Source organism: Trachypithecus francoisi, unplaced genomic scaffold (assembly GCF_009764315.1).
Source record: "Trachypithecus francoisi isolate TF-2019V2 unplaced genomic scaffold, Tfra_2.0 Lachesis_group8, whole genome shotgun sequence".
Classification (NCBI taxonomy): domain Eukaryota; kingdom Metazoa; phylum Chordata; class Mammalia; order Primates; family Cercopithecidae; genus Trachypithecus; species Trachypithecus francoisi.
The window spans coordinates 104,646,514-104,673,082 of record NW_022681473.1 but is presented as its reverse complement, the minus strand read 5'-3'; the positions used below and the strand labels follow the sequence as shown (position 1 = coordinate 104,673,082).

At 42.7% G+C, this 26,569-nt stretch overlaps 1 long non-coding RNA gene and 1 pseudogene across 1 annotated transcript in view; one reads left to right on the top strand and one right to left on the bottom strand.

Annotated features, from left to right (window-relative positions):
• The window catches only part of LOC117080756, a 114,498-nt gene that overhangs the window by 1,231 nt on the left and 86,698 nt on the right, over positions 1-26,569 (top strand). Inside the window, exons 2-3 of the long non-coding RNA XR_004435946.1 lie at positions 73-159; positions 20,461-20,667. This is a non-coding gene — a long non-coding RNA (uncharacterized LOC117080756). The remainder of the gene's footprint in view (positions 1-72; positions 160-20,460; positions 20,668-26,569) is intronic.
• LOC117081907 lies at positions 20,455-20,544 on the bottom strand (annotated as a pseudogene).

Sequence of the window (26,569 nt, the reverse complement as noted above, 5' to 3'; positions counted from 1 at the left end):
TGTTTGCACCCGTAACACACTGGGAGCTTCTTGTGTCCAGGGCTGCTGTCTGATTCTCAACACCTATCACAGGCTCAACGTGTGGTTGGCACACAATAAATTCTTGCAATGGAACAAAATCATGATTAACTGTCAACGAGCCTGGCCATTGACCTTCTGGTGAGTAGAATTTGGAAACTTGGTAAGACCTTCTTACTTCCAGGAGGTTAAATTTGTTAATCTATGGTTGAGAGGTTTCTTTTTTCACAAGCGGGAAATTCCCATCAGCCCACCTTAATCTCAAGGCACACCCAGGGACAGTCCTGAAAGAGAGTGAGAAAAAGATGTGCAAAAGAGTAGAAGTGATCAGGCTCCTAGAAGGCATCTGGCAGTGGCGGGTGGCAATCAAGTGTGTTGTGAGAGGGAGCTCAAGGTCCTCCTGGGCAGGAGGAAGGCTGTGGCTGGAAAGGAACATTTGATCTTATATAACTTTGCTGTCACCTCTGGTGGCCTGTCCTGTGCTTCAATCATACTTGTCATCTTTGTGGGGATGAATGTTTTTGAACATTTTTACATGCATTTTTGCCTTTCATCCTCACAACAATCTCAAATAGTAGATATTGTTACTATCTTTGTTTTAAAATGACGATTGAGCATCTAGTATGTGCTGGGCTCTGTGCTGAGCATGTAACAGACACCACGCCGTTGGATCCTCACAAGTATTTACAAGGAAGGTGTTATCCCCACCGTGCAGAACAGAGTATGTTTATTTTCTCTTGCCGCATAACAAATTGTGAAACTTACTGGCTTTAAACAATGCTTGTTTATTATCTCACAGCTTCTGTGGGTCAGAAGTCCAGGCATGGTGTAGCTGGGTTCTTTGCTCAGAGTCTCACCAGGATGAAAGCAAGGTGTTAGCCAGAGCTGTGATCTCACTGAGACTGAGGGTCCCTTCCTAAGCTCATCTGGGTTGTTAGCAGAATTCACTTTGCTGCTGCAGTTGTCCCTATTTTTTGCTGGTTATTGGTTTGAGGTTGCTCTTAGAACTGAAGGCCACCCTCAACTCCCAGCCCAGTGATTCCATCCATAGGCAACTCAGTGTGCTGAGGCACACGGGGTGGGGGGTTGGGAGCATTCTCTGACCACCTTTTTGTTTTTTTTTTTTTTCCTTTTTTGGGATAATGAAACTTTTATTTCTTCATTTCTGATCATTATCATTACTTCTTTTTTCAAGATTATGTTAGTAGCTAGGATTGGCAGTACAGCTTCTTAACCTCAATAGGAAAATTTTCAGCCTATTACCACTAAGTATAATATTTGCTGTAGACTTAAAACAATTATTTTATTTCATTTCATTTTAACTTCCGGGGCACGTGTGCAATATGCGCAGGTTTGTTACATATGTAAACGTGTGCCATGGTGGTTTGCTGCACCTATTAACCCATCACCTAAGTAGTATTAAGCCCATCACACATTAACTATTTTTCCTGATGCTCTCCCTCCCCCTCCCCCCAACCCACAGGCCCCAGTGTGTGTTGTTTCCCTCCCTGTGTCCATGTGTTCTCATTGTTCAGCTCCCACTTGTGAGTTAGAACATGTGGTGTTTGGTTTTCTGTTCCTGTGTTAGTTTGTAAAGGATAATGGCTTCTAGCTCCATCCATGTCCCTGCAAAGGACATAATCTTGTTCCTTTTCATTGCTGCATAGTATTCCATAGTGTATATGTACCACATTTTCTTTATCCAGCCTATCATTGATGGGCATTTGAGTTGATTCCATGTCTTTGCTATTGTGAATAGTGCTGCAATGAACATATGAATGCATGTATCTTTATAATAGAATGATTGATATTCCTTTGGATATATACCCAGTAGTGGGATTGCTGGGCTCTGACCACCTTTTAATTTTTTTAAGTAAAAAAATTTAAAATCATCTAGGTTTGCATAAATCGATGTGCAAATATAGTAATTGGGCAGTTTAGAAATTTTAAATCTTATTTTATTCTAGATTCGGGGTACACATGCAGGTTTGTTACGTAAATATATTGTGTGATGCTGAGGTTTAGGCTTCAGCTGAATTTGTCACACAAATAGTGAACATAGTACCCAGTAGACAGTTTTGCAATCCATGGTCCCCTTCCTACCTTCCCTCACTGTGGAATTCCCAGTATCTATTGGAGTCCCCAGTATCTATTGTTCCCATCTTTATGTCCGTGTGTAGCTCCTGCTAACAAGTGGGAACATGTGGTATTTAGTTTTTGACTTCTACAAAAATTCACTTAGGATAATGACCTCCAGCTACATCCATCTTGCTGCAAAGAACATGATTTTATTCTTTTTATGGCTATACAGTATTCCACAGTGTATATGTACCATATTTCCTTTATTCAACCCACCCTTATTGGGCACCTAGGTTGGTTCCATGTCTTTGCTATTGTGACTAGTGCTGTGATAAACATGTGAGTGAGGTGTCTTTTTGGCAGTATGATTTATTTTCCTTTGGGTAGATACCAAGTTATGGAATTGCTGGGTCTGACTACCTTTTTAGAAAGCGCTCACCTGATTAGGTCAGGCCCACCCAAGATCACTTCCCTTTTGATTAACACAAAGTCAACTGATTGGTAATCTAATCATGTGAGTGATACCCTACGCTCAAGGGGAGGGTATTGCGTAGTGAGGTACACCTGGAGTGGAGAGCTTGGGAGCCATCTTAGAATTATGCTTACCACCCTAAGGCTCAGAGGACTTCAATGACTTGCCCAAGAGAGACCCCATGGCCTGTAAGTGGCAGAGATACAACTGAAATCCATCTCATAAGAGCCCATTGTAGTTGTGCTGCTGTAGGAGCAGTGGGTATGAAGATTAATGGTAGAGTTGAGATTTGGGGACACAGACCTTGAAACCTTTCCCCTTTTGGTAGGTAACAGCAATGAAGAGAACTTCAGTAGTCCCACAGGCAGGGCTTGATTGACCATAGAGGCATGCCTTAGGGACCCAGAGAGGCTGTGTACTTATCTTTGGCTCTGTTCAATGGTGTTGCAGAGGTTTAGATTATAGAATCATAAGCTGTCAGGGTTTGCAAGGCACTCAGAGAATCAGCTAGTCCAGAGTTTCCAAATTATTCCATGGAAAGTTTGTTCCAAAATGGCAATCATTATAAAAAGAAAAGAATTCATGGTGAAATAAGCTTGGAGAACCCTGGGTTAAACACAGTAGAAGATGCTGCTTCCCTGTAGGACTTTGGTTGCCTTTCAGGTATTAATAGGCTTCAAGAATCCGTAAAAGGAGGAAAGTATGTTGGACCTCAGAACACTTCCTTGTTGTATGTAAATGGAGAGCCAAGGTTTGGGAGAGGATGCAGATACACTAGTCTAGGTAGTTATTGGTGGCAGTTGGACTGTGTGGTTTCTCAGGTCCACTGTCACTCTCCGAGCCCCCAAGGGGGATTAGTGGTTTGGGATGAGAGTGGGGTTCTGCTGGGGATGATGGCACACTGTGTCTTACCAAGGAATAGCAGATGGCCAGATGCTGGGGGCCTCAGGTTGAGGTGTGAATAATAGGCACCCCTTTTCAAATATAGCCTGAAGGGGGGATTGCAGCCCCTTATGTGAGAATCGGGGCTGGCGGAGGGGAGGAGGAAGCTTGTTGTTGCTCTGTTAGTGAATAAAGAGAAGGGAGCTGGCACCTGTTTGTTTGATGGGAAGACCCCTGCTCAGAGATTACCAGGAGATAAATGGCTCCGTGGAGGATCGGAATAGCAGACGCCCCAGATGACCCAGCCAACATGAAATAACCCAGGGACTGGATGTTCTTTTGTTTGTTTTGTTTGCTTTTATTTGTGTGGTCTTGTTTTTCCTGATCACGGGCTTCTAAGTTTCAGGGGAGTAATTGGATGAGGATTGGGAGGCATCTGAGGCTCTGAGGCTCTACCTGGGCATTCCCGAGGAACCGTGGAGGAGCTCACTGTGGGGAGGGACCTGAGCCATTGCCTGTCTCGGAGGTGCAGGGAGCAGTCCCACCCCCAGGGGGAGGGGAACTGCTGTGTTTCTGTTCCTTCCCAGAAGAGCCCTGGGAAAGAAAAAAGATGATCAATCTGAAAATTCAGCTCCATAAACAATGCCATAAAAATCACATCCATTTGCCGAGAAAGGCTCGTGGCTAATGTGCCAAAACAAGGCTGTGCGCTCACAGCATCAAACTCTGATCGATCTTCTTAAGGGGGCCAGGAGGCTGCCTCTCAGGGAGGATATATTCCAGCTGCTGTCTGAAGAACTAGAGGGATTGGCTGTGACCCTCAGCAGTCTCTGTCCCCTTCCTTGCCCCTGCCCCGCTAACTGTGAGTAGGATAACACTTTTATCAGAGAGGAGACTGCATAGGACTTGAGGCAGGGACATGAGGGCAGGGTGCCCTAGATGAGGTGAGGAAGGGGCAAGTAGTGGCAGAAAAACGCCCCATTTTGGGGGTCCAACAGACTTGGGCTCTAGTCTCGCTTCTTTGGCTTCCTAGATCTGGGCATTTAGTCAAGTGCCTTACCCGTGTTCAAGTTTCCCCTTCTGTAAGCTCTACAGTCTGGCCTGTCTGCCTCATTGGGCTGTGGGGAGAGTTAACCCAAGGACGTGAGGTTTCTTGGTAAACTGTGTTTGAACAGGAAGAGGCATTTGAGGGTGACCAGAACAGGCCTTCATGTATAGATATGGAAGCTGAGTCTCAAACAGATGAAACAACTTGGTTCAAGGTCAGCCTGGGAGAGAGTGGTAAAATCATTATTATTAATTCTAAGCCAAGGCCCATGCAGAGTGGGATCCAAGGTAGCGTTTCCTTAGCACAAAACTTCACTGCTGCCACCAGGACATCTGACCACACCCTCCCACCGCCCCCATCCCACTAGTAGAGTCTTAATGGGACCTCTGCCATGCCAAAGCAGCCTCTCTGCTGAAATAATTTTGGCAGCTGTCTGCTCTGGGAGGCAGAGACATGAAGAGAAAGCAAGCCCTTTTCCCTGGATCTGCTGAAATGTCACCCTTGGACATGACTGTGAAGCCTCTGTTCCCAGGGGAGCAAGCCTGGTGGCTCTTGTAATTAAATCTCATTTCTGTCCCCCCTTGCTGTTCCCCAGGTACCTGGCCTTTTCTGGTTCTCGCTTATTGCTGGGGGGCCAAGACCATTCTGTGGGGTTCAGGTGCTCACCAGGAAGGTGCCACTTCCCTCTTAGGGGAGCACTTGGAGCATCAGTCTGACTCGACTCTTACTGTAGGCTCTGCTGGGGTGAGGCATCATCTGTTCCAATGGATGGATGTGGGGGCTCAAAGGTCCCTCTGCAGACTATGAAATCCCATTGATGCTCTATTCTTATATTTCTCATATAAAAGGAATACATTGACTAGGTCCCCAAAAGGGTAAGGAAGAGAAGGAGATTTCCTGGAGACCTCAAGAATCTTAGAGTTGAAAGAGACCTTATGTGAAATCTTGTCCAGGCTTTCACCCAGGGCAGAGGCCCTACCCACAGTAACCAGCTTGTTTGACAGGTCCAGTGACCAGCAGCTGTCTACCTCACAGGCTTCCCATCCCATGCAGACAGCAGTTCTCATTGTTAGGAAGTTTGCTTCGTTGAAACAAGCCTTCTGGGAACTTCTACACTTCCATCCTGCTCAGCCTTGTAGAGTCACAGCCTAGTCATAACCATCATTCAGTGGGTGTTTACTTTGTGCCTCTCTTTGTTTGAAGAGCCTTGCATATGTTAACTCATTTAACCTAGGAAGTAAGAAGCATTACAGCTATTTTATAGATGAGGAAAATGGGGTACAGAGAAGTCAAGAAACGTGTCATAGGTCACCCTTCTAGTAAATGGCAGAGCTGAGATTTGAACGCAGGCACCCTGGCTCCTAAGCACACCTTTTAAACCTCTGAACTGCCAGGTAGGTCTCAGCTTCCCTCTCTTCAAGTGGCAGTCTGTCTCATATTTGAAACTGTCAGTTGTTCTCAGTGGAACACTTTGAATCTTTGCCGCTCTTTCTAAACCCTAGGTATCCTGGTCACTCTCCTCTGTTTTAAAACGAGATAGAGCATAACCCAGGGGTCCAGATGGGCCCAACCAAGGTGGAATATAGACAGGCTGTTTTTTTCTTCCTTCTAATTGTACCCTTTTCAGACTTCTTTCTCTTCTCAGTAGCTGTACCACAATATTGAGCTTGTGGTCAGCTCAGACCTCAAGATCTTTTTCTCATAGATCTCTGCCAAGCTAGAACTCCTTTATCTTGAACTTGTCCAGTTGATTCTTTGAACCTAAATGTAGGACTTCATACTTCATGCTACTAGATTTCATCTGTGTGATTTTGGCTCATATTCTAGCCTGCTGAAATAGTGAAAGTCTTAGTCTTCCATGCAATTAATTTCTCCAAAGTTTATCATATGCAGATTAGGTAATCATCCTTTCTCAAACTTCATCCATGCCATTGGTAAAAATGTTGAATGAGACATAAGATGAGCCTTGTGTCTCTTCTCTAGAGAAAGATTTCCCACTGGGTGGCAGGAAATCATTCTTTTGAAATACAAATGTTTGTGATTTTTGTCTTCGTAATTCTATATTAATCCTACATTGAATGCCTAACTATATTTCAGGCAGAGTGCTAGGCACTGAGCAAGCACAGATGTTCAAGTCAAAATCCTTGCTTTCACAAAGCTCCCCCCGGAGTTGGGGAGATGCACAAAGACAATGATGCCATCTGAAGTCAGGAGTGCTGGGAGCGTGTGGGGAATGGGCCCTGAGGGGCATTTTTGATTTGATCATCTAGCTATTTGGGTACCATCATCATTTTAACTCAGTCATCCTCTCTACTTTGTGACTCATTCTCTGGCTTTATTTCCTCTGCATTTAGAATGATAACCCCACATTCAACAGTGCCCCTGGGAGCCTGTGTGTGTAGGTGTGGAGGGCAATGGAGATTAGAGATAGAAAGAAAGGAATGTTAAGTTTCCTCTTTGGAATGGACAGAAGGGGTGAGTCAGACACAGAATATGTTAGAGACAGGCTTTGGCTTTGGAGGGATTTCCTGGGTGATCCTGACACTGGTCATCCCCTAGAAGAGGAGAAATGAGGAAACTGATCTGTGAAGGGGGTGAGGCCTTTGCTTTGGAGGGGTTTCCTGGGTTACACTGATGCTGCTCATCCCCTAGAAGAGGAGAAATGGGGAAACTGAGCTGTGACGCGGGTGGGGGTTGGGGTGAAATATGGGGGAAGGTGGATATTTTGTTGCTCAGCCCAAGTGAGGTTTTGCCCGTGGCTTCACGACTTGACAGTTGTGATGTTCCTGGTCATCCAACACATTCATCTTACCAAATATACAAGTCACTCCAAAGACAACCCAAAGTGATTTTTGAATTGTTTGGGCCACAGCCCACTTTGACCTCTGTTGGCCCTTGTGCCCCTATTTCATGCTGGGTGACTGCTCACCCCAGGCCATCACAGACCACATCTGGTCCAAGAAGAAACCTTGATGCGAATGCTTTATAGTAATGTTTGCCCCCCAGCTCGGAAAGCTCAGCTGGGTGTTAGAGCACGGTAATTCATGCCAGAGGTTGCTCCTTGCAATTTCTCTTTTTCTCCCTCTCCCCCTGCTTTCCTCCCCCAGTGGGAGAGGAAAAGCAGCTATGCTTATAGAAAGATTGATTAGTTAAGCAAGTCAATTATATCTCTTGCCGAGAGCAACTGTGTATTAAGTAATGCAGCAAAAATGATTGTCTGCACAGATCCATTTTGTGGAACAGCTGTTCCAGAGGCCCGGAAAGAGAAGACGAAGGTTAAAATCCCGTAATAGTCTTCGCTCCCCATCTCACCCCACCCCATCATGCCTGGCCCTCCGGGGCTCCATTTATTATGAGATGGAATAAGGTTGGGTAATGAACATGCTGGCTGCCTGCTCCATTTTGCGGGGAAACTCCCCCGCCATGCCACGTGCTCCAGGGCCTCCAACAGCGCTGGCCCTTCTGCCCTCCTGCCTGGGGGAGTTGACTGAGGCCTGCTGACAAGTGGGCACTCTCCACCTTGCTCCCGGTTCAGCCCAGCAGCTCTGATGCAGTGGAAGAGCTCTGGATGTAAAGTCTGGATGAGACCTGGGTTCAAATCCAGTTGTTGCATGCCTGATCTCACTTAAGTCTTTTAATCTTTCTGAGCCCTAATTTTCTTGTTAGTAAAATGCAAAAATGCAAAAATATTTAAAAGAGATAATAAGTATGGACAAAATTTGGGGTCTCTGACATATAGGTTAGAATAATGACTTAATGCTGGATGTTATTAACATGAAACAAGGATGAGATGGAGAGAGGGAAGTCCATGTATGATTTACTAGGTGCTGGGCAGGGCCACCAGGTAGTTTAGCCAGAAGTATTGGAAAAGACCAGATATTCGTATGCCACATGTAATCAACCCAAGCTCCTTTTTCCTAATCACTGAAGCAAATGGGTAGGTTTTGCTTCCCCCCACTTATGCCAGCCCCTTCCTCTGGGTTACAGATACTGTTTTTAACTTCCATCCTGTAAGTCTGCCCTTGGTGTTTATTTTAAACCAGTGTCTCTTGTATACAGAGTGTGATTTGTAGGACCTCTCAGCCCCACAGCCGTGGCATTGGCAAGGAGTAGCCAGCCCCTTTGTCCCCAGTGGACAGTCCAGCAGCAGGGCTGATGCTCAGTGGGCAGTGGGGGCATCTGGGGACACCTGCCCCTTCCTGAACTTGTCCATAGGAGTATTGGGGCCAAGACCAATGACTGCCTCTGTCTTCCTGACTGTTCTGGAGAGAGACTCAGCCAAATTGTGAGGTTGCAATTTCTACTCCAGGTCAAACCTTTCACCCTTATCAGAAGACGTCTCTCACCTCTTTTCTCTGTCTCAAGAGGGTACACCAGCTGGATCAAGCTTCCACCTGAAGTTTGTCATTGTCCCTTAATGCTTCTGGTAGAGTTCCTTCTCCCTGTTAGAAGAGAGCTGAGTTTGGAGAGGTAATGCTTCAGCTTTATCGCTGAGGTGTACCTCATTGTAAATGAGCCTATCGGATCGCCTGCTAGGACGACATCCTGTTGAAAGAGCTTTGGGGTTGGTAAATGAGCCTATCGGATCGCCTGCTAGGATGACATCCTGTTGAAAGAGCTTTGGGGTTGTATAGGTTAACCCCCTCATGGGGCAACTGAGGCCTAGAGAGGGGCATAACCTGGGTGATATGGTGGCATAGTTGGAAGAGCCCTGTCTGTGGAGTCCTGGGTTTTCTTCTTCCATTGGGCATGCCTTTCTCCTCTAGGAGAGTCAGTTTTGACAAGGAGAAGGCAAGGGCAGGCTGGCTGTGTGCCGCTGTGACGGTGCTAAGGGGGTCAAGTGCTTTTCTGATCTTGGGCACAGCAGTGTTCCAAGTGCAGTCACAGTGGCTGCTGGCTTCCAGGGCTGGCAGCCTGGATGGGCCCTCAGCGTCCGGGGCCAGGGCTCAAATGCAGGTCAGACCCAGGTGGCCCAGGCTCTTCTCGGTCTTCAGGGCTGAGGGACTCCAGCTCTCCTGATTTCTGAGCAGTTTCCCTGATTCATTTTTCAACCCTCAGGCCACATGTGGGCAGTTAGCATAGAAATGGCTCTTTCCTGATCTGCTTGCCTCTCCCAGGTCCATAAATAGGAATCTGCCAGTGTGTGCACAGGGGTGGGTGGTGGAGGGTGGTGGTGATGCTGACAGTGACCCACATGACCATCCAGCCTTGGAAACTAGGCCCTTGGCTGGCAGAGGTCTCCAAGCAGGTACAGACAAGGCAGGTATTGCAGCTACTTCAAGAAAATGGCCTGGGGAAATGACCATCTGGGCCCCACCTCTCATAGGATTCCAGGACTGAAAGAGGTCTTAGTGGTGAGTGAGTCCAGCTCCTTGTCTGAAGCTTGAACCCCTTTGCCAACCCTCTTGGGAAATGATGGTGCAGCCCAGCCTGGCAAGACAGGAAGCGTGACCCTGGCCTCTCTCTGTCTATGTATCTTGTGCTGGAGTCAACTCAGGACTGAATGTTTGTTCAAATTAGGATCTAATTGGGTTAGGGCATCAAGTTCAACCTCTGGGACTTCCTTTCCTCACTCCTCATCCTATGCCAGGAGGAAAATACCAAATTGATCTATTAGTGATATTAAAGAGATTTTCTTCCTACTTCCCAGTTCTTGTTCCACCAGTATCTCCCAAGTGCCTGGAAAGAAAGGGCCTGAAAAAAGGCAGAGCCTTTAAGCACATGTTTTGTGAATCTTCTTTTCTGTTGAGGGCGGGAATGTAGGTCACCAGGGAGAGATGGTGTGGGGGAAGATGAGGACAACCTTTCCTACTAATAAGGGAGTGTCAGCTGTGGCGTAGAGACCCAGGCGACCAGAAGGGCAGAGAGGAAATGGCTTTAGGAATCATCTAGTTCAAGCTCCTTATTTTACTGAGGAGAAAACCAAGCCAAGAAGGGGAAGAGGCCTTCCCCTGGTCACATGGTGAACCTGTGGTTTGGCTGGGGTGGGATCTAGCCAGGGATATCTATGGTTGACTGTGAATACTGGCTCTCAAGTTGCGCTGTGAATAGGGAAAAGGGATCTCAGTGGGTGCCTGCTGTGTTTTGACGAGATTCCCAGCCCCGGAAGAGAGCTTCATGGGAACCAGGGGAGGTCCCACCGGTAGTGGGACTGTAGAATCTTGGAAGCATCTCCTCCCACTTCCTGAACCACAAATACTTTCCCTACTCATGTCTTTTTTTTTTTTTTTTTCTTTGAGATGGAGTTGTGCTCTGTTGCCCAGGCTGGAGGGCAGTGGCATGATCTCAGCTCACTGCAGCCTCTGCCTCCTGGGTTCCAGTGATTCTCCTGCCTTAGCCTCCCGGGCAGCTGGGATTACAGGCACGCGCCACCATTTCTGGCTAATTTTTGTATTTTTAGTAGAGACGGGGTTTTGTCATGTTGGCCAGGCTGGTCTCGAACTCCTGACCTCGGATGATCCACCTGCCTAGGCCTCCCAGATTGCTGGGAGTATAGGTGTGAGCCACTGTACCCGGCCACCCTACCCATGTCTTGATGTGTAAGATTCCAAGGTTGAATGTTTATTCCCTTAGTTGAATGCACCTGTGTTTTAAAAGGCACTGTGTAGCTGTGAGTGAGCTCTGTCAGATCCCTTTGTGAGTGCTTTTAGATGGGGGATGAGCAGGAGGATAGAGTGAGAGGCGAGCCTGGGAGTACGGAAGGAAAGCTGCAGAAAGGGAGACTGAGGCTCATGAAGAGGGCTGGTCCTCCTTTTACAACGTTCCCCAGCCTCTAGGCCTGCAGCTGGGGTGAGATGGCTGGGCTAGAGGTGTGGGGAAGGTGGGAGCATGGACGTGAGGGTAACATCCGGTGGGTGTTTGCTGTTACAGCCCTATCCAGGCAGCATCAGAGGAATTGCTAGAACAGATGTATTGGCTTCAGAGATCCACCAGACCACCCACTTATATCCTCCTGGGAGAGTTCACTTTCTCTACAAGATTCCTCCTCTAGCCTTTCCTGTGCAGTTAACTCCCTGGATGGCCTATACCCCATCTCTGTTGCCTGTTGTATGACTGCACTCTCCACCACCAGGGCGTGATGTGTTCCTTAATTGACTGTAAGACCTTGGGGACAGGTCTTAGAAGGCATACAAAATTTGTGAGGCAGGCAGCGGTCCCAGGGCCCTCCTGCCCAAGAGCTGCCCCTGGTGTCCCCTGCATGTATCCTCAGAACTGGTGTGATGTCACAGCTAGGCTACAGGAGGAGCACAGTTTGTTCTTCTGGTGCTTCCAGCCTCGTGGGTAGTCAGGCACACTGATTGTATAACTGTGGGGAGCAGGAATGAGCCACATGTGTGGGTTCAGGCTGAACTTCAAGATGTGCCCTTCAGATCTGAGGGGTTTCCCACAATGTGTGGGTGATGAAGTTTCCTGCCACTCTTAATCTCTGGGCAAAGGACAGTTTCTACAGATGTCCTCAGATAACTTTGCCATGAGTCTCAGCATCCCAGCGTGTAGTCCAGGATATTGTCCCATCCTCTAGCCCAAGTCTTTGCAGCTTCTCTTATAGCCCCCCAAAATATAGAAGAGCTCGTATGGCAGGAAATAGGGGAATATCCTTGAAAATAAAGTATACACTTCCAGCTGTAGAGGCAGTTGGCATGGAAGTTGTTACTTGCCCTGGACTGCCCATCGTGTGTGGATGAAGGTAGTACTGTGGAAATGAAGGGGCAGATTGTCCCACAGCAACACCCAAAGAGTTCTGAAGTTTCTGAGCCCATGCCAAGTCCTGGCAATGTAACCTGTTCTGCTTGTACATGCCCATCTCCTCTAGCAATGGCTGGTAGCAAAAGTCTCTGCAAGGTGGTGGTGGGGGCCTGGCTGCACCCCTGATAGAGATACTAACAATTGGCTGCCAGAGCCCATGGGAGTGCCTGGGAACGAGGCTAACAGCACCTGGTCTAACTTTTTCTTTGTGATGAACCTGGGAGAAAGAGAAGGAGAGAGAGAGAGAGAGGAAGAAGAGGAGAGGAGAGAGAAGAAAGACAGGAGAGAGAGGAAAGAGGAGAGAGCTGTAGCAAATAATGACCCTCTTGTACAGTACACTGAACAACTTGTCAGTGGCAACGATCAAAATGGGGTGGGAGGTAAATGCTATCTCTTGTTGAAGATGGTTGAAGAGAATGTAGATGTCTGGTCTGGAGGCCAAAAGACAGGTGGGAGTGTCATAACCATCTTCTGAGGGCCTGTATGTGGAAGAGAGGACATGCTTGTTTTCCATATTCCTAATGGGCAGAAATAGGACATGTGTAGAAGCCATAAGGGACATAGATAGCCTTGGGCTCCACGCAAGAAAGAACTTTCTCCAGCTAAAGCTGACCAAGGGTGGCCTGGGCAAGTTCCTGATCACTGGATGTAGGCCATTGAGCAGAGGTTGGGAAACTTCTCAAGAGGAGAAGGAGAGTGAGAGACAGTTGGGGTCCGTACGGAGATGACTCCAACTGAGATGTGGCATTGGATGAGATGACCTTGAAGGCTCCTTCCAACTGTAAGCTTCTCAGGTTTGAGAAGACTTGGGTCACTGATGATTTAGCTTCCGGGCTGGGCTGGGGCTCATTGTAGCTGCTCTGGGCCTGCTCCACAGTGTGCGGGAGGTGGCAGATCCCAAAGGTGACTGGGCAGATGCAGGGTGAAAGTCTCATGGGATGAATGTTCTTTGCATGTGAGCCAGAGAGCCAGGCACAGAATCACAGTGACTGAGGGATTTAACTGAGTGAGGCTTCCCATGAGGAAAAGGAAAATTCCACCAGAACTGCCCCTTCCATACACATTCTACTGAATTTCTTGGGTAGGTTCACTTGCTGGGGTCTAAGAGACTGGTAGATGTTCATATAAAGTGTAGTGACTTTGTAGTGAAAGCATTACTAAAGAGAGAGGGGCTTGGTTTCTAGTATCGCCTCTGATGAATCCTGAAAAGAGGACCTTGGACAAATTATTTTCACCCTATGAGTCACTTTAATTTTCTCATCTGTGAAATGGGGTAACAGTTTCTATCTCACAGAGCTGTGCTGAAGGCTAAATTAGGCAATGCCTGAAAGGTGCAGTGTTTCATGGTAGGATTCAAAGGTAGTTAGTTTCACCTCTCCTAGGATCTGGGCTTTCTTATCTCCCTCACTGTCTCTTAGCTACCCCTCCTAAGTCTCATTTACAGTGATATCCCTGATGTCCATCATGGGGCCTCCTATGTACTAAAGCCCTGTTGGTGATCTGACTGGCAGGCACCTTCCTTGGGTAAGATTCAGGGCCCCAGGAGCTATTGTTTGCCTCTGGCTTGTTGGAAGGTGAGCAGGCCAGGAGAAACCCAAGGTCATGGCCTGCCCTCTGCAGATGTGTCACAGAAGGGTGCAGGGTGACTACTGGAGCGAGAATCCAGATGCTGGGAAAGGGAAGTGGGTGGGAGCAGGTAGAGGTTCTTATTGCAATGCCAAGTGGCTGAACAAGAACAAAAGCATAAAACTCTGCACATTAACAACCCCCTTTACTGGCTGTGCTTAAATCTCGTATCTCTAGGCATGTACTGTAGACTGTCAATATGCTTCCCTGCTCCACACCTGTACTTCTGTTGAGATCCGATGCAGCAGGTGAGACATTGTTTACCTGCAGCTCTCCAGAAGTTACTGGTTCATCATGGTACTGTGGTCCCTTGCTTGGCACTGGACAGCTTGGAAAACAATGGGCACTCCAGAACAATGTGGAGCAAGACAAGAGAAAGAGGTGATCCAGAAAGTCACAGAGGATTTTTGGTAGTTGTCTCTCTCTTGCCACCCTTTCGTTCCTGTAGTATTGGGCTTACCTGGATTCTGCACCTTTGAGTTACGTGGACACATCCTCATCGGCCCTCTGCACCCTCTAGAAATTTTCCCAACCTCTTCTTGAGTGCAATGTCTGTCTAAAGCCAGAATAAGGGTCAAGGGATTGGACAAAGCTAAACTCTTGAGGCTAATGTGTTGCTGCTCTAGAGACCCCTAAGTGAGTGGTACACAAGCAACAAATCCTGTCTTGGGTCACAGAGCTGAGTAGAAGCTTTTCTTAGATAGGACAAGCCCTGTGAGTTGTACTCACCACCCTACATCTGCTAATACCTCTTTATATGCTGTGATTTTTTTCAGTGTCTGTTACATAGTGGCTATTGAACAAATATTGATTGATAACAAAAAGAAAATAATCCATTTTTTTGCATCTACCCTGGGTGAGGCACTTGCTATGCACTGTGTTTTATCTCATTTAATCCTTATAGCCGCTGAGAAGCAGACACCATTATTCTATTTTATAGGCAAGAGAATAGAGACTTGAGACATCTCAAGGTCAAACAGTATTGCTCCAAAGCCCACACTGCTTCATCACGTCATCCTGCCCATTGCCCCTTACTCTGAAACTGCAATTAATTGCATCATGTTGTATTTTTTCCCAGATTTTTCTTTTTGGTATTTCATTGAGCTCTTTTCATTTTCTGGGATTACCTCCACAAGTTTTGCATGTGGAAGCGTGATTATATTTTCCTTTGAGTACTTTGCTGCTCACTGAGAGAGGGTTATGTGGTTGGAACCACCAGGTTTCCAATGACTTTTAAGAGATACTAGCACACCTTTACATGTCAATTATACTTTAAATATATAAATTATTCAACTTTATTGAAATAGCCAAGTATCATCATTCAACATGAATAAAATAGATTCTGGGAACAGCCTGATAACATTTTTACCCATTCCATAACTATTGTCAGTTATTCCTTCATGTAGATCCAATCTTATCTCAGGACTTGAATAGAACAAGCTCACCAGTGATTTCTCCAGGGCTTGTGCATGGCTGGCACGTGGAGGACGTTAGGACAGTTTATGATGGAATGTCCAGTTCCTCAGCTATAATAGTCTTTGGTAGTCAGAACAGGATAGTTCCCTCCTTGGCTTCTAGTGCTGTCCTTGTCCAAGAAGATGGTTACTAGCCACATGTGCTATTGGGTTATTGAAATATGGCTATTCTGAATTGAAATGTACCCCAAGTATAAAATATACACTGGGTTTCAAAGATATAGTACAAAAGAGATGTAAAATATTCCATTAACTTTTTAATGCTTATTACATATTGCAATAATAATATTTTGGATATGTTAGACTAAAGAACATACTACTGTATTAGTTTCACCTGCTTCTTTTTACTTTTAAAATTGCTTATGAGGCTGGATGTGGTGTTTCCCGCCTGTGATCCCAGCACTTTAGGAGGCCGAGGTGGGCCGATCACCTGAGGTCAGGAGTTCAAGACCAACCTGGGCAACGTGGTGAAACCCCATCTCCACAAAAATACAAAAATTAGTCGGGCATGATGGCTGGTGCCTGCAACCCCAGCTACTTGGGAGGCTGAGGTGGGAGAGTCACTTGAACCTGGGAGGCGGAAGTTTCAGTGAGCTGAGGTCGCTCCATTGCACTCCAGCCTGGGCAACAGAGCGAGACTCTGTCTCAAAAAAAAAAATAAATAAAAATAAATAAATAAATAAAATTGCTTATGAGAAAGTGTAAAATTATGTATGTAGTTCACATTTGTAGTTGGCATTATATTTCAATTGGACAGTGTTGTTCTAGAGAATGCCTTAGTTTGCTGTCCTTGATCAATCCTCATATCCAGGTTGTTCCCAGATTAAAAGCCAAAGTGAAACATAAATTTTAGGCAGCAGCTTAATTCTTGTTTTTGTGAAGCATAGCAGGCTTTTCCCTAGTTAGAAGGTTTGTCAGCTGCCTTACTGACTCCTCCTACTTAACATCCCTTTCCAAAAGGAATTAAGGTCTTTGACCTGTGCTTGAAATTTGTTGCAAACTCAGCTAGTGGTACTTTTATCCATTAGCCAAAAGAGGTTATAGAAAAGACTATAGCATCTGAGAATGTCAACGCAAGGTTGGTCAAAAAGACGATTTGAGGTGTGGTTGTACTCAGATCAAGGTTGGATCAGGCTTAGGTGACCAAAGAGTAGACCAAAGTTAGGACCAGAGCAAATCAGAAAATCTGAGCGAGGATCTCAGGGCCACTGTAGACAGCACCCAAGGGCCTCTAGTCTGGCCAGAACTCACAGCAGCCTTTTCATCTAAGGCAATAAGACTCTCTTCTCCCCATCTCCTCAACAATTCCTGTCCTGATACCTTACTCCCAGAGTTAAGAAGGCAAGAAACGGGCCGGGCGCGGTGGCTCACGCCTGTAATCCCAGCACTTTGGGAGGCTGAGGCGGGTGGATCACATGATGTCAGGAGTTCAAGACCAGCCTGGACAACATGGTGAAACTCCGTCTCTACTAAAAATACAAAAATTAGCTGGGCATGATGGCGGACACCTGTAATCCCAGCTACTCAGGAGGCTGAGGCAGGAGGATCGCTTGAACCCAGGAGGCAGAGGTTGCAGTGAGCCGAGATCGTGCCATTGCACTCCAGCCTGGGCAGCAAGAGTGAAACTCTGTCTCAAAAAAAAAAAAAAAGAAGGCAAGAAACTTCTAAGGTAGGTTCTGATTCTCTGTGAAATAAGTTGCCCTTTGTCTTCTTTTAGAAAAGCCCTAGAGAAGGCTCAGGTATTGGTGGTCCATCTTCTGTGTGACTGCACTTTCCATGGGGGCTTAGATCCTTTCTAGGTTGGTGAGAGGCTATGGTCCCATGAGTAGTTTCCTCTCTTTGGGGCAGTTGTTCTATGAGGCTGGACTCTTGAACAAGGCTTGGATCCCAGAGGACCTTAACAAGGCATGAACATAGTCTTCATGACATTTTTTGGTGGAATCCAGCTGCCCTCCACCCAGTTATTGAGAAAATGTTCTCTAATAATCCATCTTCTGTCTGGCTGTATACAGATTATGCATAGCTTTGGCTATGGGTAATGTCTGCCATGCATAAGTTCCATGTTTATGAAAGACTATTTGTTTTTCAAGTCTTTATTATTCAAACACACATAGGTAGAGGAAAAAGTATAATGAATCCCCATGGACTGTCACTCAGTCTCAGCAATTACCAACATATGGCCATTAAAAAAAAAAATCTATGTTTCCTGCTTCTCCCTACCCGCTGCTAGACATTATATTATTTCATCTGTAAATGCTTCAATTATGTGTTTCTTGGAGATAAGAACTCTTACTCTTTAAACATAACCACAATACCATTTAACCATCTGAAAATGTGAACTTTATTTTAGCTTTTATGAAAGCAATACATTTTCATTGAAAGTAGGCTGGGCGCGGTGGCTCAAGCCTGTAATCCCAGCACTTTGGGAGGCCGAGACGGGTGGATCACGAGGTCAGGAGATCGAGACCATCCTGTATAACACCGTGAAACCCCGTCTCTACTAAAAAATACAAAAAACTAGCCGGGCAGGGTGGCAGGCGCCTGTAGTCCCAGCTACTCGGGAGGCTGAGGCAGGAGAATGGCGTAAACCCCGGAGGCGGAGCTTGCAGTGAGCTGAGATCCAGCCACTGCACTCCAGCCTGGGCGATAGAACGAGACTCCGTCTCAAAAAAAAAAAAAAAAAAAAAAAAAAAAAAAAAAAAGAAAGTATTCAGACAATACAAAAAGGTACAAAGAAGAAGTGAAAATGACTCATAAACCAACACCCAGGTATAATTACTGTTAGCATTTTGTTAGATATAGTTTTATATATTATGCATAGTACATATTATTTATACAAACTTACATATATAGAATCATGCTATGGTTGATGTTTATAACCTTTTTTATTATTTTGGCAAGTGTTTACAAAATTAAAGTATAAAATGCATACAAAGAAGTGCACAAATTACAAGTGTACAAGTCCACAAATTTTTACTGTCATTTAAACAACTATCATCCAGATCAGGAAACATTATTACCTGTAGCCCCAAACTCCTGTCATTCCTCTCATAGCCATTAACCCCATTAAACATAGCCACTATTCTGACTCCCATTGCTACAGATTAGTTTTGCCTACTTTTGAATTTTATACAAATAGAATCATGCAGTGTGTGCTTTTCTCTGTGTGACTTCTTTTGTTCCATTTTATATTTATAAGGTAAATCTGTGCTATTGTATGTAGTAGCACTAATTCATTTATTTATTTATTTTTGTTGTGTACTACTCCACTGTGTGAGTATATCACACTTTGTTTATGCATTCTACCATTGATGGACTCCTCCTGCCCTGACCCAGTGTGTTGCTATTAGGAATGCTATTTGGTACACATATGCATGCATTTCCACATATATTTTCTACATGACATTTCCTAAGATATATACTCAGGAGCAAACTTGTGGTTTTACCAACTTATGCTTATACCAGCAATCTATAAAAGTTTCATTTGCTCCACATCTTTGCCAATACTTGGTTATTATCAGTGTTTTAAATTTTTTTATTCTGGTGAGTGTATAGTAATAATTCATTGTGGTTTCTTAATTTACATTTCCCTAATGACTAATGAAATTGAATGTCTTTTCATAGGTTTTTTGCATACACGCATATCATCCTTTGCGCAGTACCTATTCATATTTTTCACATTTTTCTGTTGGAAAATATGAGATATGTGTACTTCTTCCTACTGATTATAGAATTCCTTTATATATGTTGGACATGAGTTTATTCACAATATATAGTGTGAATACCTTCTCCGACTATGTGAACTGCTTTTTCACTCTTTTTTTGAGACAGAGTCTCGCACTTTTGCCCAGGCTGGAGTGCAGTGGCGCAATCTCAGCTCACTGCAAGCTCTGCCTCCTGGGTTCACGCCATTCTTCTGCCTTAGCATCCCGAGTAGCTGGGACTACAGATGCCCACCACCACGCCTGGCTAATTTTTTGTATTTTTAGTAGAGATGGGGTTTCACCATGTTAGCCAGGATGGTCTCGATCTCCTGACCTCGTGATCTGCCCGCCTTGGCTTCCCAAAGTGCTGAGATTACAGGCATGAGCCACTGCACCCAGCCTTCTTTTTCACCCTTAAGGTATCATTTGATAAACAGAAGTTTAAAATTTTGATAACAGCCACTACCAATATTTTTCTTCGTGATTAATGTGTTTTGTGCCCTGTTTAAGAAATATTTGCCTACTCGGAAGCCATTAACATGTTCTCCCATGTTCTGAAAGCTTTATTGTTTTACTTTTCACTTTTTTGTTTACAACACATCCAACATTGGTTCTGTGTATGGTGTGAGGTAGGGATCAAATTTTTTTTTTTTTCCGTATGAATATGCAGTTGATTAAGCTTCATTTCTTTAAAAGACTATTTCCCATTGTTCTGTCGTCTTACCTTTGTGATAAGGCAAATGACAGCACACATTAGTCTGTTTTAGGGTTCTCTCTTGTGTTCTGTTGTGCATTGGCTAACTTTGTGCCCTTTCCACAAGCATCTTAATTACAGGAGCTTTATAATCTATCTTAATATCTCATAGTTTAAGACCTGCAAATTTGCTACTCTTTCTCAAGATTCTCCTAGCTATTTTAATACTTTGTACTTTTACACAAATTTTGGATTCAGTTTGTCAGTGTCTACAAAATTTTTTTAAAAGTTGAAAATTTTGATTGTAATGGCAATGAATTTTATATCAGTCTGGGGAGAATTAACGCATTTATGATATTGATTTTTTCAATCTATAACTATGTTGTCTTACCCCACCAATTTTGGTCTTCTTTAATTTATCTTAATCAGGCATGTTGGTTTTTTGTCTTCAGGTTTTGCACATATTTTGTTGTATTTATTTTAGGGTACTTATGTTTTGATGCTACAGAAAAGGATATTTTATAATTTTTTTTAAAAAACGTTTGTTGTGTATAGAAATACAATTAATTTTTGCATATTGAACTGTAACCTTATTTGACTTGGTTAAATTAATTTAACTGTATCAGTTTATTTGTACATTATTTTCAGTTTTCAAATACACAAAGTGACAGCTTTATTTATTTATTTATTTTCTTTATTTTTCTTTCTCACATCAGATGGGAATGTGCCAATATCATAACAAGGTTCATCTCATACTAGTGTGAAAAGGCAATCCTCATGCTTATGAACCACAAGATTATCCTATTTATTTATTTTCAATTATTTTATCCTCCTCTGCCTCTTGCCCTGCACTATATAACACCTGCAATATAATGTTGAATAAGGTGAAAACGAACATCATTGCATCACTCCTGATATCAAGGGTAAGTCTTTCAATATTTATCATTAAGAATGGTATTTGCTGCAATTTTTTTGTAGTTGTCCTTTCTGAAGTTAAGGAAGTTTCCTTCTGTCATTAATTTGCTAAGTTTTTATTCCTTTCTAATTTTAAACAAGAACAGGTATTGAATTTTATCAAATGACTTTCCTATATCTATTGAGATAATTATGTAATTTTTTCTTCATCATTCTAATTGGTGAATTACAGTCAATTACACTGATCAATTTCCAAGTAGTAAACAAACTTTGCTTTCTTAGAATAAGCCCAAGTTAATTGTAATGTATCGTTCTTTTTATAAATTGCTGGATTCAATTTGCTAATAATTTGTTTCGAATTTTTGCATCTATGTTTGTATAGGATTGGCATTATTTGTTTCTTCAATGCATGGTAGAATCCACTGGTAAAGCCATTTGTACTTGACTTTTGCTTCAAGTGTGATATTGGGTGCAGGTTATTACAGATGGACTTTATCAGGGTGAGGAAGTTCTCTTTGATTCCCAGTTTTCTGAGAGCTTTTAAAATAAGAAATGATCATTAAATTTTGTCAAATGCTTTTTCTGTATCTATTGAGAGGATTGTATTGGTTTTTTTTTTTTTTTTTTGTCTGTTAGCATGGTGAATTATAGTAATTTTTGAATATTAAACCAACCTCAAGTTCCCAGTCATGATGTATTATCCTTTTTATATATTATTGTATTAGATTTACCTAAGATGTCTGCTATTATTTGTATTTTTATTATTTCATTTTATTACTTTCATTGACTTATTTGTTATAACTCTTTGTTTTGTCACTTTAATGTTTTCTTAAGAATTTATGGTATACATTTCTAACTTACTACAGTCTAACTGAAGGAGAGGAGGGAGTCACATGAAAGATAGAAAGAACTTCAAAAATCTTCTTTAACTATTCATCTGGATACTACTAAGAGCATGCATTTGAGGAAACTACCTGAGGCCAGGGAAAGAAATACCTGAAAAGATTAGATAGGACCATCTATGGCTCTCATACTTGACTGATGTGGTGCCTATTCCCACTATACCAAGTGGAAACCATAATTCACAGAGCATCAGGGACAGAATCCAGAAGTGTTTTGCCTTGGTAGTGGAGAACATTCACCCTAGAATAAATGACGCTCTAATCTTATCTAACAAAGCTGAAAAGCAAGCTTCAAAAAGGTCAACCTGTTTTCAAATATTTTAATTGCATCTCAGAAAAAAATCTAAGGAATACTTATAGGAATACAAAAATATCCAGCATCTAACGGGATAAAATTTATAATGCTTGGCATCCCATAAAAAACCAACTGTGTAAAGTAGCAGTAAAATTATACCCATAATGGGGAGAAAAATCAATGAAAATTGATCCAGATGGTAGAATTAGTACAAAAGGGTATAATAACACTTGTTATAACTACATTCCATATGTTCAAAAAGCTAAAAGAAATATTATGCTATGTAAAGTGGAGGCATAAAAGATAACAATAGATTCAATTTGATCTTCTAGAGATGAAAACGGCAATGTTTGAGATAAAAAATACACTGAATAAAATTATGATAGCTTAGACATTGTACAAGAAAATATTAGGAAACCTGAAGATGTAGCAATAGTTTCTACTATTGCTATGAAATTATTTATTTTTCCTTGCTGCAAATTTTGCATTTTACATTTTGAGGCCATGTTATGAGGTGGATACACAGGTAAATGAAATACAGAAATAGAATAAGACTAAAAAAATAAAAAGAGAGAATTAGTGAACTGTGGTACGAGTGAACCCTAACTGCCCTGGTCTCCTCTGACTCTTGGATCTGTACCCTCAATTCAGAGATCACTGGACTCTACCTGGGTTCCCCTCCTTGCACCACAGCCTGGAAACTCTCTTTAGGCAATGAGCCAAGGGCAGCTGTAGAGTTCACTTACCTCCTTTATTTCCCATCTCTCAGAAATCACTGTTCTTTGTTGTTTAATGTCCAAAGTTTTAAGAAATATTGTTTCATAAACAAGAAAGTAAAATTTTCTTAAAATTCTTAGTTATTTTCGGTAGGAGGGTATATCTGGTACTGGTTACTCTACCTTGGCTCCAAGTGGGTGTGAGGTATAGTATTTTTATATATTTTAATTAGTTTAGGTTTATTAAGTATATTTTTCAAATCTTCTATATCCTTTGTGTTATTTTTATGTGCTTATTCTACCAGTTACTGGGAAAAATATATGAAATTACTTTTCCTTGCTCCAAATTTTGCATTTTACATTTTGAGGCCATGTTATGAGGTGGATATACAGATAAAATTTTTATATCTTCCCAGTAGATTGATCCTTTTCTTATTATAAAATGTATAATACAGGTTTTTATTTTTTTGTTATTGTAAAACATATTTCATTTTGTAATGCCCAGACCCGCGATGACCCAAAAGCAACCACCAGAGTCCAGAGACAAAGCCAAGCAGCAGGGATCGCTTTATTTCGAGTTCGAACTCGGTTCCCTCCAGCTAGGTATCAGATCCTAGGGAGAGACCCCGAGCTCGGTGTTCAGCCGTCTTTTATAGTCAGACACAAACGAGTTACATCAAGTTACAGAGTCACTGGGGATTTTTACAGTTGTAGGTTTACAATTGGCTGACATTTAAAGTTAAACATTAGTCAGTTGTTCGTTGGTTCCCGCCCTTTGACCAAACCACAAAGGGCCGCTTGCCCTGCTAGGGACTTTCCAGATAACCTTGTTGTTTTAGCATTAAGGGGAGTTTCCTGACTTTTCTGACCTCTGATATTCAGTATTTTTCCACTCCTCAATTTTCTCTGTCAACTCTTCTTGCCTCAAAGTCTACTCTATCTAAAGATAGTATAACCATACTATCTTTTTTTGGTTAGTGTTTGCATAGCATATTTTTTTCCATTCTTCTCCTTTCATCCTTTTTGTGGTCTTATATTTAAGGTACATCACTTGTAAGCAGCCTGTAGTTGTTTATTTTCATCATAGTTATTGAAAAGCAATACGAATATTTCCATGTTCCTGCATGGTTAGAGCTTTTGGAACAAAGAAAATTGGCATGCTATAACAATGGAGCATTTCTCTTTTCCCCAGACACATTTGCTCCTCACATTCTAAGGATGATAGACCTGGAGCCACTGTTTTCCTTTGTAAGGGAGCCATCTGCTCTTATTCAAAGGATAAGTAAACTTATCTTACCCAGAGCCAAATACTTGCACTTCAGAGTAGAGACTTTTTCCTTTCTCTTCCCTGAGAAAATTTGTTTGCATTAGAAAAGCAAGGTTCCTCTCCCTGTCTTAGAAGAGGACAGGGAAGGCAGCTGTATCTGTTTCTATGTAAATATCCATACTTACAATTTTGAGACTTATCTCCTGTAAAGCCACAAACCAGAAACCATACTGCCGCCCCACCACCCCACTCCTCACCTTGCATGCACAGGCCTAATCATCTGGGTCTCATTGCCCCACCTCTCAGTGGGAGAATTGGGCATGGGAAACTGATGTAGTTATTGCTGTGAGTAATAATAGTCTTCTCCAATTCAGACACTTTATGTTTGTCTTCAGGATAATATAAATATATGTAGACATTAAGATCTTATCAATAGTTTTACAATTTTTGTTTTCAATAGAAAGATTTAGTATTTTATCCTTTTAGGTAATTACTAATATTTTGGGGCTTAAGTGCACTACATGTTTTCTATTTGTATCTTCCAGATGCTCCTTTTGTCCTCCTTTCTTTTCTTCTTTTGAGTTAATTCAGTATTTTTTTTTTTTTTTGAGATAGAGTCTCACTCTATTGCCCAGGCTGGAGTGCAGTGGCATGATCTCAACTCACTGCAACCTCTGCCTCCAGGGTTCAAGTGATTTTCCTGCCTCAGCCTTCCAAGTAGCTGGGATTACAGGTGCCCATCACCATGCCCAGTTTGAGTTAATCAAGTATGTTTTCTTCTTTCTTTCTTTTTCTTTCCTTCTCTCCCTCCCTCCCTCTCTCTCTCCCCGTCTCTCTCTTCCTCCCTCCCTCTCTCCTTCCCTCTCTCTCTCTCCCTCTCTCTCTCTTCCTCCCTCCCTCCCTCCCTCCCTCCCCTCTCCCTCCCTCCCTTCCTTCCTTGCTCCCTTCCTTTTTTTTTTTTTTCCAGAGTCTCGCTTTGTTGCCCAGGCTGGAGTGCAGTGGTACTCACTCTTCACTCCTCCCACTTCAGCCTCATGAGTAGCTGGCACCACGAGCGTGTGCCACCACATCTGGCTAATTTTTGTATTTTTTGTAGAGAGGGGGTTTTGCCATGTTATTCAGGCTGGTCTCGAACTCCTGAGCTCAAGTAATTCACTCACCTTGGCCTGCCAAAGCACTGGGATTACTGGTGTGAGCCACCATGCCTAGCCTTGTTTTCTTATTTCCATTATTGTGTTAGTTATATAGTTTTTTGCTATCCTTTTAGTGGTTATTCCTGAGATTACACATGCATCTTTGATAAATGGTAATAAATGGACAATTATTACTTTGATCACTTTTATCATTTCTACTGATAAGCTATCTATGTATTATTGTTACTAATTTGAAAATAATGTAGGTTTTTCTCTGGCTGCCTTAAGTGTTTCTCTTGGTTTTGGATATTTGGCAGTTTGGGTATGGTATGCTTGAGTATACATTTATCCTGCTTAGAGCTGTCTGAAAATCTGTAGCTTGATGTCATTCATCAGTCTTAGAAAATTCTCAGCCAGTAATTTTCAAATATTGTTTATGCCACATTTTTTTTCTCTCCTTTTCCTCTGGGACTCCAATTACAAATCTATTAGATCTTTTAATCGTCCCATATGTTTCTTACACTCTTTTCTATATTTCCATCTTTTAAAAATATTCTCTCTTGTTATAATCTGGGTATTGTCTTCTAATCTATCATTCCAACCTCTTCCTTCTTTCAGTGGTGTTTAATCTCTTGTTAAATACAACTTACTATTTTAGTTATATATTTTTAGTTTTGGAATTGTAATTTGGTTCTTTTTATAGATCTCAGGGTGGTTTTTTGGCTGAAACTTCCCATTTTTGATCTATTTCCTTATAGATATTTATCACAGTTATTTTAAAATCTGTGTCTGAAAACACCAATATTTGGTTCAGCTGTGAATCTGTTTCTATAATCTGTTTTTTATTTTGGTTCTTAGTTATTTCATTTTATGTCCTAGAATGTCTAGTTAGTTCTTATTAAATGTCACACATTGTTATGAAAAATTGTAGTCTCTGGATGATGTTATCTTTTTCCAGTTAAGATTTACTTAGTCAATTAGGGTGGGGGCAGGTCACCCGTATCTAAAGCTCGGTTCAATTCTCTGTGAAGGTTCATAAATTCCCACTTGCTTTTATTCTTTGGCTTTAGTACTTCATGTGTCCCAGATTAAAGCCTAAAATGTCTACCAGGTCTCCTCCTTGGTGGTCTTCAAGTCTCCCTAGCACTGTAAGAGTGCTAAAATGCTCTTTTTAAATTTTCTAGCCTCGTAGGCACTTTTTGGTTAGGTTTCTCAGCCACTCAGTTGCTGATTACAGATCACAAATGGCTTGAGAGAAATTGGCATTGAATATTGGGTTCACTTATTTGACCTCTTCTCTCCAGGATCTCATCTCCTCATGTCCTTGATGCCTTAGTAGCTTTGAACTTCTGTTTGTCTCCTCAGCCACATGAGACTTTCTAAAACTCTGCTTGGCCTTACAGTATCTTAGCTCCTGTCTAATGCTTATCTTTTCAGTCTGAGCTGCTATATATGATTCAGTGAATACACCAAGGGAAGAGCAATCATGAACGGAGGGTGCTTCTCAATTCATTTCTCTACTTTTTGGAATTTTGGCTCATATGTCCTGGCTGCTTTGGTAGATCTTCAATAATTGTAAAAACTTTTTCTTTTTTTT